Source organism: Lactuca sativa, chromosome 3 (genome assembly GCF_002870075.4).
Source record: "Lactuca sativa cultivar Salinas chromosome 3, Lsat_Salinas_v11, whole genome shotgun sequence".
In the NCBI taxonomy this organism is placed as follows: domain Eukaryota; kingdom Viridiplantae; phylum Streptophyta; class Magnoliopsida; order Asterales; family Asteraceae; genus Lactuca; species Lactuca sativa.
This window is the reverse complement of record NC_056625.2, coordinates 250,156,590-250,177,262: the sequence shown is the minus strand read 5'-3', so window position 1 is coordinate 250,177,262 and position 20,673 is coordinate 250,156,590. Positions and strand designations below refer to the sequence as shown.

At 32.4% G+C, this 20,673-nt stretch overlaps 1 long non-coding RNA gene across 2 annotated transcripts; it reads left to right on the top strand.

Annotated features, from left to right (window-relative positions):
- Positions 1-421: 421 nt before the first annotated feature.
- Positions 422-11,411, top strand: LOC111907804 (uncharacterized). 2 transcript variants are annotated; one of them, XR_008231104.1, is made up of 6 exons: positions 422-827; positions 921-1,000; positions 1,133-3,593; positions 8,712-9,954; positions 10,281-10,415; positions 10,526-11,411. It is a non-coding gene; the product is annotated as an uncharacterized LOC111907804 (long non-coding RNA). The 2 variants fall into 2 exon arrangements; XR_002855667.3 differs by having other exon boundaries at positions 442-827; positions 1,133-1,194.
- The last annotated feature ends 9,262 nt before the right edge of the window (positions 11,412-20,673 follow it).

The window sequence follows — 20,673 nt, the reverse complement described above, 5'->3', positions numbered from 1 at the left end:
TGCTACATTAGCTCTTTTTTTTTTTTTTTTTTTTTTCAACCCACGATATATGTAAATCCTATATTTCCTAACCCATTCAACCCATTTTCTATATCATTCATTTTTATTTAATTAAATTAGAAAATATAAATTAAAATAAAACTCTACAAATAAATGAATCGTGTATTTATATTTATAGATTTATAAAACAAAAAAAATAATAAACAAATAAATAAATAAAAGATGCCAGTCAAGTGCATTTATATATATGGTTCAATTGCGTTCAATAAATTTGCATTTAATGAATTTAATGAAGTTGGTAGAATACATTTAAATATATATATATATGTAAATGGTTCAATTGTGTTCAATAAATTTGCATTTAATGAAGTTGGTAGAAGAAATTCATTCAATCAATCTCTATGTCTGTCCATTACTTAAAGTCACAGACAAAATATTCAATACAACCCATTATGTAATATTTTCAGTGGATGTATCCGTACCAAAAAGCAAAAGGGATCAGTGACCTCACATGGCGATCTTCACTTCATTTCTACCATAAATACCCACAATACCCACGAAGCAAAATCACAACAAGATCATCAATCCCTTGCTTTCCATTTTGCATAGAAAGATCCCACTTCTATTGAGCAGAAAGGAAACATCATTCAACAGTAGATCACGATCATTCTTAAGAGCTCGCCTCGCAATTGAGGGCTCATAGTCCTTGAACCGAAACTCTGATTTTCTCGCACCCTTCTCTTTCTTTGTTCTATTTTGTACTTTTTTTTTCGTCTATTTCTTAATCCTCATTTCCCGAAAACCTTCAATAGCTGCTGTTGTTAATGGTAATGACTCATTATTATCCGTCTTTTACACAATTTCCTTCCTTTAGTGACGTTTCTCGAATTGGATTTGTTAATTAAGTGGATAATATGCAGGAGAAAACGTGAGATTCAGAAAATGACTGGGTGGAACACTAATGGCGTCTGATCTTGACAAAGAACCCCCTGACCCTGAGGTAAAATTACAGTCCATGCATTTAATGTGTTTTGTTTGATAATTGGTTCTTTAGATCCTTCCGTTGTTTACCTTTTTGGGGGTTTTATAATTGTTATGGATTCTGATCTGGTTTTCTATGATTTGTTGGAAGCAAACCAGAAAACAACAAGAGAAAAGTTTGTGCACACATTATATATGAAGGAGGAAGAAGAGGTACTTGTACTCTAAACTAGATCTTTTATTATATCATGAAGAACACGTTTTACATCTGTTTACTACCATACATATCGATCACTAAACCATCGTGACTTTTCAATGTAACCATAGCACCTTTTCATATATAACTACCCAATAACCAGAATTTAAACGAAAAACTAGATTACCCTTTCAACACTCCCCCGTAATCTAGACTTTAACATTTCTTAACTTTATGAAAATCTACAATCTTTTTAACCTTTGTTTTGGGTTCCATGTTATCACTTTTCAAAACACATTTATGTTCACAACTTTGTCTTTTCTTTCAAAGTACGTTACTTTTTCCCTTTTTTTTACAGACCCACGTGATTTGTCTTTTCTTTTACACACAATGTACTACAGCCTTTGTTGACACACCATGTGACTTCTGTTCTTGTCCTTTTCTTGAATTTAATATAACCATTAACCAAAGCGTGAAGACAGTTCCTTCTCTAATATCCTCATTTTGCTTTTTTTTTTTTTTCATCAATTTGTTTTATTTCAAAACACTTAATGTCATCACAAGCATTGTTCTGAATCTTTTCATCCGGATCTATGAACACTCTATCATCAACATCTTTTCAACTTGGTCACAATCTCATGCCATGCATCAATCAACATCATTTTTCAGTTGGGTTCCTTTATATTTGTGTTCTAATATGCAAACAAATGAGTTTTTTTTGAAGGAAATATTTTCCTGCTTTGAAAGTTAATTGATTAGTTTGCTTTTTTATTTGATACAATCGTTGCAAAGTAACTTCAATTCAAGAATCTAAATTCATTCGATTACTAGCCATAAACACATTTGTTTTCATTAACCAAAGAGCGAACTTCTTGACCTTAGTGAATCAGTATGAGTTATATGTTTCTATGAAGGGCAAATCTAAGGATTTAAGTTAATACATAGATTATAGGGCAACGTTATAACTTTTAAGTTTCAAGTCTGTATCATATTCGAAGATATACATGTTTCTTAATAAGAAGCATAAGAAAAATACATTCTATAAACCAAAATGTCAATATGCCAAAATTCTATTAAGACTAAACTGCAAATTTGGTCCCTATGGCTTGTCAAAAAATATGGATTAAGTCCAAAAAGTTTCTGACTTGCACCATTAGTCCAAAATTGAATTTTTTTTGTGGTTTTGGTCCCTGATAAAATTAAAATAACTTGAAAGGACTATTATGCGCTTCCTATTTTCTTTTTACACTTTTTAAAATATATTTTAATATTTTCAAAAAAAAAAGACCACGACAACATTGAGTAACCCCCCCTCCCGGTAAGCTTGATAATCATAACGACGACTCTTTGTCTGGGCTGTCTTCGCATCAAACTCACACACACACATAATGAAATCACAAATTTTGGGCGTAAGTAACTAAACTCAGAATCAAATAGCACCATAATGGGTTGCCTTTTAAGAAAATTTGCACATGTCTAGGGAGTAATTAGCATCAAATAGCACCATCTTGTAAAAAAAATGTCACAAAGGTTGTCTTTTAAGAAAATTTGCACATGTTTTTTAAGAAATTCCATCTACAGTTTTTTGCTAACCACAAGGACCAAATTTGCAGTTTAGTTAAACTTAATACATCCATTTCACAGTTTAGTATACGAAATTCACAACTTAATATAACAAATTCACTGTTTAATACACAAAAAGTATACATTCACATACACCTTTAGATATGGAGGACAGTGTTTCTTTCAAAGTTCAATTTACACAATATTCACAATTTAAACTTTACACACTTTACTCAAAATTATAGAAAATCTATCTACATATAAATGCTTCATTTATATCATATTTAAGATATAAACAAAAAATTCATAAAAAATATACAATTTAATACAGTCAATTCACAGTTTAATATATTCAATTCACACTCCAATACACAAAATTCACAGCATAATATAATAAATTAACAGTTTAATATATACAGTTCACAGCTTAATATAGTCAGTTTACAATTTAAACATAAAATCCACAGCTTAATGCATTCAACTACAATTTAAAACCCAAATATCACAACTTAATTTACAAAATTCATAGCTTAATACAATAAATCGCAGTTTTAATACACAAATTTAAAAAGAAATAGTATAACATTATCTATGTTATACGATTCATAGTAATGCTAACAAAATTAAAAAGAAATACTATAATATTACCTTTATATCTTTCCAGAATCCAAGTCGTTTATTTGCTACCTCATTAACAAAAAAAAAACTCTAGTAAGCCAAAATGAAACTCCTCCCTCTCCCGCATCAAAGATGCTTTCAAGTTGCTTCTTCTCCGGCGACCGGTAAGCGGCCAGAGAGTAAGGGAGGAACGTCAACTCTCTGGTAGTAAGGCGTTGGAGGGCGATGAGCGATGGTAGGTCTAAAATAGTTTTTCGATTTTTGTAGTTTTGGTTAGTGATTATAAATGTCACAATTAATTTTAATTCATGTCATTTTTTTCTAGTAATTGTTAGACAAAACTGTCATTTTTAATATTTATAAATATATATTTGAAAAATGACAAATATACTCTTAATTAAAAATTAATTAGAAGTTGTTCTTATGATTCCTAATATTTTTTGGTATATATATATATATATATATATATATATATATATATATATATATAGAGAGAGAGAGAGAGAGAGAGAGAGAGAGAGAGAGAGAGTAAAGTTTTAATAATATCACTAACTTTTTTAGGATTGTTAGAATAATTTTTTCAACCATCATTTTAAAGTTTATGTTATATCCTAAACAATATCTAAAAATATGTTAATTCATTATTTTTCATTCTCTTTCCATATTAATATTTGAAAAATAAAATAATTTTTTGTATGAAAAGTATGCACCATATGCGCATTTCTATTGAAAATAAATATTTTTTAATTTCTTTTTCAACGAATTACCTTCTATAGTAAAGTCTTAACCATCATTTTAAAGTTTATCTTATATCCTAAAGACAAAACTGCACAAACGGTCCCTGTGGTTAGCTGAAAATTGCCACTTTGGTCCAAAAATGTTTAGATTAGCACTAGAGGTCCAAACTTTTCATTTTGTTGCGAGTTTGGTCCAGTTTTCTATAAACTTTTTCATAATGACTATTTTACCCTTGGTACTTTCTTTTTCTATTTTTTATTTATTTAAATGTTTTTTTTATTAAAAGAAAAATAAAAAAGGATCTCTTCTCTCTCTCTCTCTCTCTCTCTCTCTTCTTTCTCTCTCTCTCTCTCTCTCTCTCTCTCTCTCTCTCTCTCTTAATACTTAACAATCTAAACACCCCACCATCGATCAAAGTTACTGCTTCCTCCCTCCGTCGTCCCCATCTCCTTTCACCTGCTTTCTCATCGACAAGCATCAAAACAGCGCACGACGGGCAGTTGGGAACGCTGCCTGCCACCACCATCTTAATCTACCTCCTCCTTCGAATACCATAACCCATCCATCACCGGTGTCACCTCTCACTCTCTCCACTCGTTGTTCATAACCGAAGAAGAGGAAGGAAGAGGCAAAGCTGCCACCGATCGATTTTGTCGTCGTGAGTTCAATCACCATCGGCTGCCATCGCCGCCTCCCACAGCTGCTGGGGAAGTTCCAACGACAACCACTACTACCTTGCTAGGTCTCGTCAAAATCATCTAAGGGTAAGATCAGTATGTTTATATGCTACAATTTGTTGATTTAGGGGTTCTTCGAATACGCCCATTTGAGTCGTTGATGATGGTGGAGAACGATGCCATGACTGGACCTGTTGATGAACATAATTGGATCGGGTACTTGAACTTGGGTTCGATCGACTGAGAAATACAAACGATTGGTGCTTAGGGTGGTTTGATTTGAACTAGGATATTGTTTGATTTTTCAGCTAGAAGCTTAATGGCTTTGTGTTCCTCGACTGCAGTTCCTTTCGTCGGGAGAGTGTTGTGATTGAGAGCTAAACACTTGAAGATGAAATCAAAGAGGTGGGAAGTCGTTTCTAGGTCTCTGTCAAATGAAACTCTCCGGCAACCAATTACAGAAGTATCTGTGTGAACTCACACATCGACATTTTATTTAGACTGAAAAAGATCAGAGAGAAAAATCAGAAAATAATGGTATCTCCAGCGAGATTGAATGAACTCCGGTGAAGTTTTCTGATAAAATCTTTTAAAAGAGATAATCGGGATCCAGGAGCATCAAAATGAGATCATCAATGATCCTCCAGATCTCTGGTATAATCACAAATTAGGTTTGAGTGTTTGTGACAACACAGTAAAGTAAGGAGAGAGAGAGAGAGAGAGAGAGAGAGAGAGAGAGAGAGAGAGAGAGAGAGAGAGAGAGAGGGGGAGAGGGAGAGGGAGAAGGAGAGGGAGCGAGAGAGATTTTTATTTTTCTTTTAATCAGAATAAGCATTTAAATAAATAAATAAATAGAAAAAGAAAGTAACAAGGGTAAAATAGTCATTATGAAAAAGTTTATAGAAAATTGGACCAAACTTGCAACAAAATGAAAAGTTTGGACCTCTGGTGCTAGTCAAAACCTTTTTGGACCAAAGTGACATTTTTCAGCTAACCACAGGGACCATTTGTGCAGTTTTGTCTATCCTAAACAATATCAAAAAAATTGTTAATTCATTATTTTTCATCCTCTTTCCATATTAATATTTGAAAAATAAAATAATTTTTTGTATGAAAAGTATGCACCATATGCACATTTCTATTGAAAAAAACATTTTTTAATTTCTTTTTCAACGAATTACCTTCTACAGTAAAGTCTTAGCAAATTAAGACGTTTTAAATAACTATCTATAAAACTTTGAAAAAATATGCATATATGCACAAACTCAAATGTGCATAATTTTTTACACATTATTTTAGAGTTCATCTCGTATCATAAAAAATAACTAAAAATATTTAAATTCAATATTTTTTTAATATCTTTCTATATTAATAGTTGAAAAAAATTTAAGTAAATTGTGCACCATATGCATATATACACATATTAAAATATGCATATATGCAAATATGTATATGTGCACATTAATGTACGGATCAAAAACATTTTAATAAGTTAAAACCTTGCTAAAGAAGGTGATTAGTTGAAAAAAAATTTAAAAAAAAAATATTTTTCTAATGATGTGCATAATAGTGCATATTTTATGTTTTATGTAAAAATATCGAATACCAGTATGGATAGACTTAAAAAATTATGAATTTATATATTTTTAGTTATTTTTTTTTATATAAGTAAAGTTACGAAAAAACACTTTTCCACATCTTATGCATATGATACACATGTTATATATATATATATATATATATATATATATATATATATATATATATATATATATATATATATATATATATATATATATCAATGTGTAAGAGCTTAAAACATGATGAATTTACATATTTTTATTTATTTATTTTTATATAAGATACGATCTAAAACAAGGTTTAAAAAAAGTGATCCTAATGATCCTAAAATAGTTAATATCAATTCGGATCAAATTTTTTCCAAATGATATGCATATGACGCACATGTAATATATATATATATATATATATATATATATATATATATATATATATATATATATATATATATATATATATATATATATATATATATATATATATATTCAAACAACAAAACGTCAAACATTTAAAAAAATCCGCCGTTAGAAAATATTTTATAAACTATACAAACAAAGATAAATAAATAATGTTTTGTTTTTACATTTTGCTTGTTTTTTAGTTATACAAATGTACAAACAAGAATAAGTTTTAGAAAATCAACATATTTATCTGATTAGAAATATTAGCTTGTCGTTATATGTTATTTAATTCTAACTATTATTATATTTATCTTTATGATTTCGGATATTTATTTTAATTTTTAAACGTTTGTTCGAATATATATAGTAAACAATATCTTCAAACAAAACAACAAGAAACATTAAACAATATATTCAAACAAAACGTCAAAGATTTAAAAAAAAAATCCACTTTTACAGAAAATTAATTATACAAACAAGAATACATTTTTTAAAATAAATTAGTTAGACATGAAGAAACAATAATAAAACATTAAAAAATACTTTAAATAAAACATTAAAAATTGTTAAAAAAATAAAAAAAATTAGAACAAGACTTTAAAATAAACGAATAAAACGTCACAAAGAATATATTATTAATACTTTATAATATTTTATAACATAGTTTTAATAAAATGTCTTATTAAATAGATTTAAAAAATGAAAATGATTTGTATATTATAAAAAAATCTATCCATCATTATTTTATAATGAACTATTTAATTATAAAAATGGGTATATTGTTTGATAATATAATACGTTTAATCTTACATAAATATTGTCATTAACATATATTTCACTAATTAAATCGTATATAAGGTTATTATACACTTATTATTATTATTTTCATTTCTGTCAGAATGTTTATTGGGTCGTATTTTGTTCGAATGAAAATGACTGAAAAACAATGTGTGAGAACAAAAATAAATAATAATTAGCAAAGATGCATGGAAATGACGATATTTTTGTAAGGTTGAACGTATTCGCATTGCTAAACAACTTATTCTCTTAGTAATTCTCATACATACGATATCCGCACAATAATTAGTTACAATACTTGAACCTAGCGCTCTCTGTCTCTCTCTCTCTCTCTCTCTCTCTCTCTCTCTCTCTATATATATATATATATATATATATATATATATATATATATATATATATATATATATATATATATATATATATAATGAATGGTCCCTTAGATAATACCTTGCATTTTACTGGTCCTTGCGATGAATGTTCATTACATGGATACGTTAAGGTGTATGAATTTTAGATAAGAATTATTTTAGACATTTTATGAAACTTTGTCTAATGATCATTTGTGAAATTCCGTCTCAATACCGTTTCTGAAATTTAAGAAAATCTATTAAATATCATGTTAATTAACATAAATCATATAAAAATTCATAAAACTAAAACATAGAAAATGTAATATTTATATAAATAAGAAAAAAATAAAACATACTAACTTTAATCATAATGCGAATTTATTTTATTTAATATAAAAATAAATTTTTTTTTAAACTTTATATAAAATATTCAAACTACAATACATCATTGAATATTTTCGTTTTCAATTAAAAAATTGAAGTATAAAAACATCAATTTATCTATTTTTAATTTGTATGTGATGTTATTTCGAGATTTATCTTTATTTTTATTAAACAAATATACTTATTTTATAAAAAAAAATATTTGTTCATAAATTTGGTGAATATTTGTATTTAGTCAAATGAAGGACCAAAAAGATAAAAAAGCATAGTTTGAGACTTCACTTAAGCTTATTGCCTTTTAAAAAAGTCATCATGCATTAAGTGCAAATATTTGTTCATAAATCCCGTGATGCCAAGTTACTAATAATACCTTCAATTTTCATGGAAAAATGACGAATTATTTACATTATGGTGTTTTCAGAAGGAACTGGTTCAAGGACCTTGAAGCTGTTTGGTACCCGAAATGTTAAGTTTATCGAGGATGCAGCAGGAAAAACATTATGGCAGAGTTTTAAAACACCAAGGTGTTGTTTGTTTTTTTGAAGCGAAAATGCCTGAAGTCTGCAGACCATCTCTGCAACTCTTTGTAGCAGAAGAGGTGGACCAAACGGCTGCAACATTTAATAAAAAGTATGTTTGTTTTTTAACGTCTGCATACTGCTGTAGTAAGTTAAAGTAAGGTGTAAAGAGGTTTGAAACAATTGACCTAGTGTTGCGCCATGCAACAGACGCGCAATGGTTTTTAAGTCAGAAGTCTTCTAAAAAACAAACAGCTTTGAAGAACAAACAGCTATGAAGAGTCAAGTGTTGCGTGTGTGTTGCGGCGCGCAACAATAAGTGGTCTGAAGTGGTTTTTTTAGAAAAAACAAACAGCAACAAATACTGGAATGAAGTTGGACAAAAGTTTAACGGTGACATCATGGAAAAGTCTCAATGATCCAGGAACTGGAAGCTACCTATTTCGGCAAGATGAAAGAGGCAACCAATACTTCGTTATTATGAAAGATACAACATATCATTGGAAAAGCAGAAATCCAAAGAACAGCTTTGATGACAACAAAATGTTCCCCGAGGCTGTGAGTTTGCTATCAAACACAACCACAGGAGATCAACAAGTAATTACAACTTATAACATAACTTATATTGTGACCAATCCTTACTCAAGGTTGGTAATAAACTACACAGGCCATTTACAGTATTTTAGTTGGTGAAAAGCGAGTAAACAATGGGTTTTGGAATGGGAAGCGCCTAGAGATTATTGTAGCGAATACCATGTGTGTGGGTCATTCGGATATGCAACCAACCAAATGATCATTAGCCATTGTGTAGTAGTTGTTTGATTGGATTTCAGTGTGCTTTACAAAGGGATCATAAGGTTGGATGCAAGAGAAAATCTGAAATCTGTGAGAATACTACAGATACATTCGTGAATCTTACTATGATTAGTGTTGGTGATACATATGTGACCTTTCAAAAATCAAATAACAAGTCTTTATGCATAGAGAAATGTCATGAGTGTGTAGCATATGCTTATACATCTTAGCAAGAGGAACAACTGGTGGATGAAAGCTGCCTTGATACCCAAGGTTGTTGGTTCTGGCATTCTCAGCTTCATAATCTCAAAGCATAGGGCAGACATAATATCTCCATCCGTGTTTCTGCAGGTACTTTTTAATATCTGTCAATTTAACTTGCAACAGTTCTGAACCGATTGTACCTTTCACAGAATTTGCATTAATTTGCGAAAGAATGATATATAAAAAGAAATTAATGAGAGATGATCATGTCTATAAAATTAAGAGCAGATAAGTTTGTTAAGAAAACATAGGAAATTCTACACGTTTCATTTCTAAATCAAGCAAAATATCTGATAGCCCTTTAGTCACGTTTTGTGGTTGATTATTTAGTAAATTTTATTAACTGCATGACTCGCGTAAAAAAATCTTGTAAATAGTTTATTTATTTATTTTTCACGAAAACTTGTTTTCAGGGCATCAAGTCAAAGGGCGATCAGAATTTCAGAAACTTGTTGTTCCTTTAGTTGTTGGTCTTTCTGTTTTGGGGGTTACAATCTTGTGTGTGGTTGTGTATATGTCTTATACCAGATTGGTGAATAGAATAGCAGGTAAGTTATTACAAATACTGTAGATAAACACATTTTTTTCCTTTAAAAATGTATTATTTGTATGTTTATATGCTAAGGCTTACCATCACCTATTTTTGGTTTCATCTCAGAAGACAGACGTAGGATTGAACTTGAGTCCAACAATATGAGCAAAACATGCCATTGTCAAATGTGATTTTGATGCTAGGAAGTGAACACGACACCCTCCCAACTTCAACCGATCCAACTCACGACTCACAAAAGGATCATGCCATTGCCTCTTCCTCTGGTTTGCCTAAAGAAGACCCACAATTTAGCAAAAACATGACGGAAATTACTGTATTACACCCTCGTTGACACTTTTTTACACCCTCCAGGTCAATATATATTTTTAGAACGACCAAGCTAACTATAAAGAAAAAAACAAAGACCAATGTCCAAGGAGAGCAATTTACAGAGGACTATCAATCAATCTGCATCGGTAGAGAAATCTACTTATTGAAATATTTTATTATACTTACAAACTTCTCATTGAGAATACATACATATCAAGTCTGAAAAGTTTGTATTTCTTGGAGGTTTAGTTTATAGATATATTGAGAGTGCCTTTGTATGAGAATTGTTGAGAGGGACTTAATGCGTCATATGTTCAGAACTTTTGGGTTTCGGCTCGTTTATTACAAACTTCTAGGTTGAAGGACAAACAGGTTTTACCCGATTGCTTATGATCGGTGTTTACTTCGGTCCATGCCCCGAATCTCTACCCGATGTATAAATTAGATTGTGTGTGTGTGTTGTTCAGTCATAACAACAAGATACAACACACTACATATCTATTTTCGCTGTCTAGCTCTCTCAGTCATAGGGCTTCTTCGTTGTTTATAGAAAAGTTCTTCATGTGTAATCTTCTTTTTTCTTCAATATAGTTGAGTGTAGGATAGGGGAGTGTTTTGTGGTGAGGTTACTATGTACACAATGTAAGCAAAATTCATTAATGGTACGATAAGTTGATAATTATTACTCCCTTCATCCCATATTAATAGTCTATGTTTCATTTTTGGTTTGTCCCAAAATAATAGCCTATTTCTAAAAATAAATATCCCTTTTACTAAAATACCCATCATTATTAGTTAACATACCATGAAATTAAATGCAACAAAAGGGTAAAACTGTCATTTTATTTAATAAATTAATGGTAATTAATATTTCTTAATCTGTGTGTTTTTGTCTATGAACAATTATTTTGGGACAAAAGAGTATAAAATAATCAAAACAAATGAATGATAGTACCATAAATAATCTTATATAGTTACATGAATATCAAGGATCTCTTAGCATTCTTAGCAACAAAGTTATTCAACTGTTTATAATCAATACTATCTAATATATCGTTCTCAACAATTATCATTATCAATTTATTAAGTACTTCTTATGACATTGTGGACCTATTAATGACTTCGTATTAGAGATAATTTAGAATAATTAGAAAAGATTTCTTGTATCTCCATATATGTTAGGCTAGTTTCTTACCTTATCTGTTGTGTGTGTGTGTGTGTATATATATATATATATATATATATATATATATATATATATATATATATATATATATATATATATATTCATCAATATACAAGATACATATTGAAGGGAAAATACTCTTATATGGTATCAACCATAATTATGGTCCAACCCTAAATGTTTCCCCCTCGTCTCCTTCTTCTGCCCCTATAGATCTTTTCTTCCATGCTCGTCGATCATGTCTACATCAAAGGCTTCTATTCCTCTTGCCACTATACTTCATCTGCTCATGGTTAAACTCAACTCAACCAACTATCTATTATGCGTAATCATGTATTACCACTTCTTTCTTTTCAGAAATTGATTGATCATGTCGAAGGTACCCTTCTTCCTCCAGCTGCAACCAACGAATTAGAGGGAAAATCTACCTCCAATCGTTCCTTCTCAACCTGGAAAGAAGTTGATCAAAAAGCTTACCTCACCTTGCAATCTTCTTTTTCTGAGGAAACTATGTATGAGACCATAGGTCTCCAAACCGCCAAAGGTATTTCGACAACCCTTCAGTGTGTGTATTGCTATGGTTCTCAAGAATGCATGCAAACCATTCAAGGGCTTTTTCGACAACTAAAAAAAAGGTACCTCCACAGTTGCAGAATTTGGACGCAAGTTCAAAGCTATATGCGACCAATTATGTGTTATCGGCGATCTTGCAGTGATAATGATAAGTGTCACTGGTTTTTACGTGACCTTGGTTCCTCGTTTGAAACCTTTTCTACAACACAAAGAGTCGTCCGTCCTCGTCCTACACTGATCGATTTAATGGCCAAGCTAAAATCCATAAACTCTTTCTTGCTTCAGTGACCAACTCACCGCCACCTGCTCCCTTCACTACACAAACTCGTCGCAACAACCAACCATCCACTTGTGGCCAATCTGGAAACTCGAGGGTTACCTTCTCTGGTGGTGATGGTTGTGGGAGACGCCCACTATATTGCCAGCTTTTTCCGAAAGAATGGTCACTATGCAAACGTGTGTCCTGATCTTGCTACATATGCCACCAAATGTAACATTCGAGATTTAGTGGTATGTTCTTTTTTAACCCGTAGGTGAATTCTTTACAATTTGGTCCCTAGCCGAGTATGTTGGGCGTACTCTATGACTACGTTGGGTGTATTGGCTCTTCTGATAGTTGCATAGGCGGACACGTATGTTGGGCATATGTGGAGCATACGCTAAGCAAGGTCAACCCCTAATTTTTAGGGTTTGTGCCCTATTTAAGCAACTTATGTTGCCTTAGTCATATCTTTTGGTCAGCCTGCACTCCCCTAAACCCTAAGAATGAAACCCTAAGTGCCTTTTGTCATTTTTGAGTTTGGAAGTGAGTTTTGCTTATTTGAAGGAAGAAGAACACTTAGAGGTTACTTTAGAGTGGCTTGTTTGAGCTTGGAAGTGAGTTTGTTGATATGAAGGAAGAACACTTGGAGGTTACTTTAGAGTGGCTTGATCTTTTAGATCCATAATCAGCATTATCTTAAGCTATTTGAGGTATAAAGTTCTCTACTTAATGATTCCTTATGTTAGATCCAATTTAGTGCTTCATTTGTGCGTTTTTGGGTCCTTAAACCATATTTATGAGTATAGTCCACTTCAGAAGCCATGGATGTTAGATCTTAGCACCTTTGAGGTCCCTTGACCATAAAAATGTAATCTTTATGAGTTATACTGGTCCATTCATGCACTAGGATCCTTAATATGGTTCTTTTTGAGTTTTGGGTCCTATTAAGTCATGCATGGGAGTAAAGTTGCCAACTTTAGTTGTTAAGTCACCGTTTGGGATCAGATTTGAGAGTTTGGCTTAGTGACTTAACCGATTAAGTGCTTAATGGTGAAGTTTTGTCAACTGCATTGTACGTTGCGCGTACGCAGCTAGTACGTTGTGCGTACTGGCAACCGACGTAGAATGCAGGCCATAAGACTGAGTATCCCGGGCGTACTCAACAACATTAACTTTCAGGTGACTTTCTTGGTTTGGGCCATATTTTGGACTTTAGGGTTTGGGCCTTGTTGGGCCATTAGACTTCTCACGTTGGGCACCGACCCCACATATATGTTTCTACTTCTTTAGGCAACCTTGAGAAATACATCTAAGTTTTTGTTTGGTGTGCGTGGAAAATGAGAAATGACCGGATCTTCAACAAGATTTATGTTTCTACTTCTACAACGGCAAATTTCATCTTTACCATCGTATAAGTTGAAAGCATGACTTAGTGTATGTGTATGAATAATGATCAACATGTTTTTATATACAAAGATAAGATAAAAAACTATCATAAATATTCCAATCTCACCTTATTCTTGCTTGACTGGGGAGGCTAAACGTATTTTCTCATTGACCTCGTGTTCATGCTCCATTAGATAAGCTATTAGTCTTGAAAAGATCAATCATAAAGAATACGATGGCAGTTCCAAGATGTTGACTATTTCAGAATGTTAGAGCATTCAACTTGTTAGTGTATATTCAAGATATTAGATTTAATTACAGAAAACTAGAAATATTACCCATAACAATATATTAGTGTTTTAAAAAAAAATATATAATTATGTTGTTTGAATAAAAATATAAGTATGTTTTTTTCGGTTATAAAGAATAATATGTAGTTTTATGTTAAAAATAAAAATTAATGTTTTAGTTAAAAATAACAATATGTTGTATTCGCTTAAAAAAGTATGTTGTTGCTAGTTAAAAATAACAATATATATGCTAGACCATGTTTTTAGTATATAGTCAAGAAGATCCCAAGAGCCTTAAGGTCCAAAGCCGTATCTTTAACTATTATTTATAATTAATAAAATGCATAATCAAGACTCAATTATTAGCCAACACCACAATTCTAGCCTAAATGCTTTTTTGTCTTACTTGATACATCTAATAAGGTGTATAGACCACACTGATAAGGTTTTATTGTTTCTTACTTTCTTCCATGTGGGACTCCCACAAGTCAACGAATAAACAAATGTCTTGATGCAACAAGTAGTTTGGAGTCTCTAAACAAACATGTAATTGAAAATAGTAGAATTTTTCATTACAAGATAAAGAGTGGAAACGATTTGGTGGATCACAACTTGAATGGAATAATCTTAAACATGGGACTTTCAAGAACAATTATTGTTAAACATGAGAGTAGGGATGACAATGGGGCGGGGCTTACCATCCTTGTCCCCGTCCCTGAGTCCGTAACCTCATCCCCATCCCCATCCTCATCCCCAACGGATGCGGGGAATTTACACCCATCCCCTTTAAATTTTGGGCTTATCTCCGACCCATCCCCGGTTCATCCCTGTTCTATGTTCAAATCAACTTAAACAAAAAATAACTTCAACTTATGTAAGATATCCAAACCAGATGTCATAATTAGATTGTGTTTACATCAATCATAAAGTCTATCAACCATCAAAATGAGAATATGATTTCACAAAAGAAATTTCAATCTTTGGTTCTATTTGTTTGCTTGAAAAATTACTCAACATCATCCTCATCATATGCAATCGTCTGATCAAAAGCCTTTGGTTCTCCTTGCTTTTTACCTGAAACATATAAAACTTATTATTAGAAAAACTAATATTTATGCACATGTATGATAAAATAATTGATATATTTATTAAAAATTTACCTTGAATTTCCTTCCGTAATGTGACAATCTGAAAGTTTTTCCGTCACGGTAACCCATTTCCGTCAGTAAAACCGTTTGTATTTCATTTTTTCCGTTAACATTTTGGATTAGGTCATTTAAATTAAGACTTTTATTGTGACCTCATGAGTGTCCAAACCCATTAGAAACGCGTGAAAATACCCTCGTTATTTAATTGGAAAATTTATAGTTACGACTAAGTCGGGTTACGACAATTAAATCGGGTATGACCATAAGCCTCGTTTAACGTCGGTATCGGGTAGATTTCCAATGGGCCACAAAATCAAGCCTTATATAAAGGATGAGTGACATTCTTTTAAGTTTTTTACCCACCTCATAACTTTCTCTCTCTACTCTCTCTCTAAAACTCGAGTTTGATCCAAAAACGCCTCTTCAAGCTTCCAAAATCGTAAGTAATCTACCTTACCTTGTTTACCTTGTTAGACATGCAAATCTAGGTTTAAATCACCCAAAACACTCAAGAACAAGTGTTTATAGTTTGGGAACACCTCCCAAAAACGTGAACTCCCTTAAAGGGGGTTTTGAAGCCCCAAAACCCTTCCAAGTCCCTTCTAGTGCTTAGATATGACTTATGGACTTGCATGTAAGAGCCTAGAACACCAAAATCATGTTATTTGGGTAGTAAACATGAGTATACGGCCCAAGAACATTCTTGGACCGTAAACACACCTTCAAGGACCATAAATACACCTTCATAATCCATAAACACCTTTTAAGGTGTTAAATTGCCCCTTAGACACCTCCAAAAGCTTCCATGAGTGCCTAGAACCTTATATTCCTTCATGAGATGCACCAAAACATACACAAATGAACTAAAAATGAGTTTACGGTTTGGGAAGGTCTCCCAAAACCGTAAACACCTTCAATGGGGTGTTTAAGTGCCCTTAACACCTTGTAGGACTTAGAATTGGGTCTATAACTTTGTATGCTTAACCTACAACCACCAAATCACATGATACATGGACAAACATGAGTTTACGGCCGTAAACTCATGTGTTTAAGGTAGTAAACTCGCCAAGTGTCCTTCAAGAACCGTAAACCCATTTTCCAAGGTCAAATCAAGTCCCGATCACTTCCATAGCCCTTGAATCAACCCTAGAACCTTTCCTTGTGCATTGTAAGACCCTTAAACATCCAAGAACACACCGCCCATGAGTTTACGGCCGTAAACTCATGGGGATATGGCCATTGGACCGTAAACACCCCTAAGGGCTTACTCTTGAAGAGTAAACTCCTTATCTAGGCCCTACACACCGTTAGATGCAACCCGGATCACTCCTAACACTTGAATTGAAGTGTTTTCGCACCTCGGAGTGTATTATCTCAATTAATTAGTAGTTCAAAGTCTAATTAGATGCAATTATGTATCTCTTCATATTACATAGGAACCTTGAGTGTATTCAAGCCCCGAACTGACAATTAGCATCCTAACCGGCACATTTCTCGTCTGGTGAGTTCATACCGCTACACCTTTTTTCCGTGTTTTTCAATGTTTTCAGGGGTAATACTAGCAAAAGTACAAGGAAATCTTGTAGTCAAAGTTATTATTTCATTTGAAATGTTTCATATTTCGTATGCTTTTAGCACCAGAAACTGTATTAACCAACCGTTTAACTTGTAGAGTAAATTGTCAAACCATTTGTGAAACTCATTATAAAATGCTATATTTTACATATTTCACAATCGATTTTCCATATCATTATTGTTAAAAGCATGAACCTTAGAACTTTAGGCATGTCCTTGATAACACTCCTCGTAGATACGAGAGTGAAGGACTAATAACTTTAAATTTAGAACTTTAGGCACGTTCTTGATAACACTCCCCCTAGATACGAGAGTGAAGGACTAATAACATTAAATTTAGAAGTTTAGGCACGTCCTTGATAACACTCCCCCTAGATACGAGAGTGAAGGACCAATAAAACAGAATTTCCCGTTTTATTATCTTTTAATTCATTAATCTTAAGATTGGAGACACGTCCTTGTAACACTCCCCCTAGTTACGAGACTGTAGGACTACCCCCGTAACCAGAATCTATTTGAGGGAGAACGTGACTTGAGTGCATAGATCTATACGTGATTGACTACCCCACACCTGGCTGCTAGCTACAGTCGGACCGAAAGGTCCAAGGGTGACAAAAGTCATAAAACGATACTGGCCCCGTTCCGAGCCTCATCTAGTCTATTGTACGGTTATGGAACTCGCAATTTAGATTATGAAAACTTTTCTACTTACTTATTAGTTATATATACGTGTTAAAATTAATGTACTTTCCAAGGACAATTAGGTTTTCAGAATACTTATCTTAACACTACAGGTATGGTAGATACTAGTACACTATATTCCGAACCGATAACCAACCACCAACCACCAACTTTTAAGGAAAATAAGGGTTTTTCCTAGGATAACATAACTGTTCTTAATCAAACTGTGTAACAATCGGATAACTAAACTTTATTTATAAGAAAATATGAGATTTTCTTGGATAACAACTTTTTCAGAGAACTAAAGGAAACTTGTTCATTTTCAGATTTATGCTGATATTTTTAAAACTGCTTGTATTCTCAGGTTCTTCTTAGACAGGTATCCCGCGTTCTTTTGCAGAAGACGGAGCATATGGAATTCACGTCTTTACTTTTGTTCAAACTAATGTATTTATAAAATATGTACTACTTTGCTTTCAAACAAATGTAATGATTCCTATGTAATGTAATGATTTGTGTTTACTATGCTGACTATGTACATTGGTTGTGATACTTTACATGACGTCCTCCGTCCCGGAACGTTTCCGCCATCGGTTTCGGGGTGTGAGACGTAACCAACTTTGGCTACACATTAATGCCCCGACTGTTTCCGGTTTGATTCGGTTACGTTCTTTCGTCACCTTATTCCCGCTCATGCTAAAAGCTGATTCTGAAGCAACTGCAGAAATTGGAATCGATAAGATATCTCTAGCAATCTTCTATAATATAGGAAACTTGGAACCATTACACTTCCACCACATTAATATATCAAAACCTTCTTCTTTCGGTAACAACTTATCAGCTAAATAATCATCCAACTCAGTTTTTTCAAATCCATCATCCTCAAAAAGCATATTCTCGAAATCCAACTCCCATGTTGATTTGCTTAAAGTAGAAACCCCTCCCTCAGATACGTTTGTCGCACATTTTCGTTTCCAAGAAGCTCCTCGTTTATCATCATGTTTCTTTTTATACTCTTCAAATAATTCAGTAATTATGTTACGTATTTGCATAATCTCACTTCTTGCTTCTTCCCCATATAACTTTGGAAAAAAATACTTGATCAACTTTAACTTATACCTAGGATCCAAGACAATTGCTACACTCATAACATTATGTATTTACATCCCAATACTTCTCAAATTTGATCAACATAGTTGATGCCATAGACTTAATAACACTATTATGAGATACTTTCCAACTCAACAATGATAGTTTCATATCACAAATCAAAGGGAAGAAATGTTTGACGTGGGATATTTGGTACCAGAAAATTTTTCAGTCACTTGATAGAACAATTTCAATTTTTCACAAACATTCGATGCCATATTCCATTCATCTTCACTAGGCAAGCAAACATAATGTTTATCTTTTTTGCTCAAACGATTAAAAACTTCTCTATACTCCAAAGCAACACTCAACATCATATAAATGGAATTCCACCTTGTTTTTCAATCAAGAAGTAACTCCTTTTGGCAATTAACACCTACTTGCCGAGCAAAAGTCTAAAATCTTGTATTCTTTTAGGAGAACTTGTCCAAAAGGAGACACTATTCCTAACATTCTCAATTGCATTGGCAATCACAGAAAATCCATCTTGTACAATAAGATTAATTATGTGTGCACAACATCGCATATGAAATATTCTCCCTTTCAAAATTAGCGACAAAGAAGTAAGCGTACCTAGAAGCTTTTCGACGATGGCATCATTTGCTGAACAATTGTCAAGTGTTAATGTTGACTACTTGTTGTCAATGTTCACTCCAAGAAACATTCCATCATAGCTTGTGATAATGCATCAGTAGTGTGTGGAGATGACACATGTATAAAGTTGCATTAAACAAAATATAACATTTCAAAACTTCATCCAATAGAAATTACAAATAATAACATTAATTAGAGTAAATACCTCATAATTTGATTTTGTAACTTCCGGTTGCCATCTATATAATGTGCTGTGATTGCCATGTAACCTTTTTTTTTTGGTTACTTGCAGTCCACATATCAGACGTGAGAGCAATCCTACTATCATTCTCTTCAAAACATTTCAAGATATGATTTTTTTATCCTAGTATACCTTCATTATATCGCCCTTGACTGTATTACGACAAGGCACCTTAAATAAAGGTTGAAGATTTTCAGTATACTTTCGAAAATCATAATGCTCAACAATGGAGAGCAGATAATCATGAATTATAATCATCTTTGCTAGTTCATCTCTAGATACTTCAGCATCAAAGGAATACTTACTCATATAAGCTTTACCATCAATAGTTTTTTGCCCTTGAACTAATATATGTTGTCTAATGTCCCTTGTATTTTTCCTAAGGCATATCCTGTAATGATCTTTCAAATGTGTTGTTCCATCATTAGATCTACCAGTCAACTGTTTTTTGCAGTATTTGCACTTCGCCCATCTGCGAACACCATCAATATAAATGGGAATAGAATGGCTCCAAGCAGCGGATTTCAACCTTTTATTTGGATGCTCAGTAGCCGTATCATTTTCTACATGTCCCGATTCATTATCATCTTCATGTTCATCATTCATGGCTGGTTGTTTATCATTTTCTGAAGTAGCCATCTATAACTACAAAAAAAAAAAAGTAAAACACAATTCGTATTAGTGCATCACTTTATCAAACAAAAAATAATTGTTTGATTGGTCTGTTGTCATTATGTATTCTATAACCATATTCAATAAATATTCAAACAAAAAAATACATTCTAAATAACTCTTTGTTATATATAAAAAAAGGTATTCTATAACTAGTTAGTTAACCACATTCATGAATGATTAAATG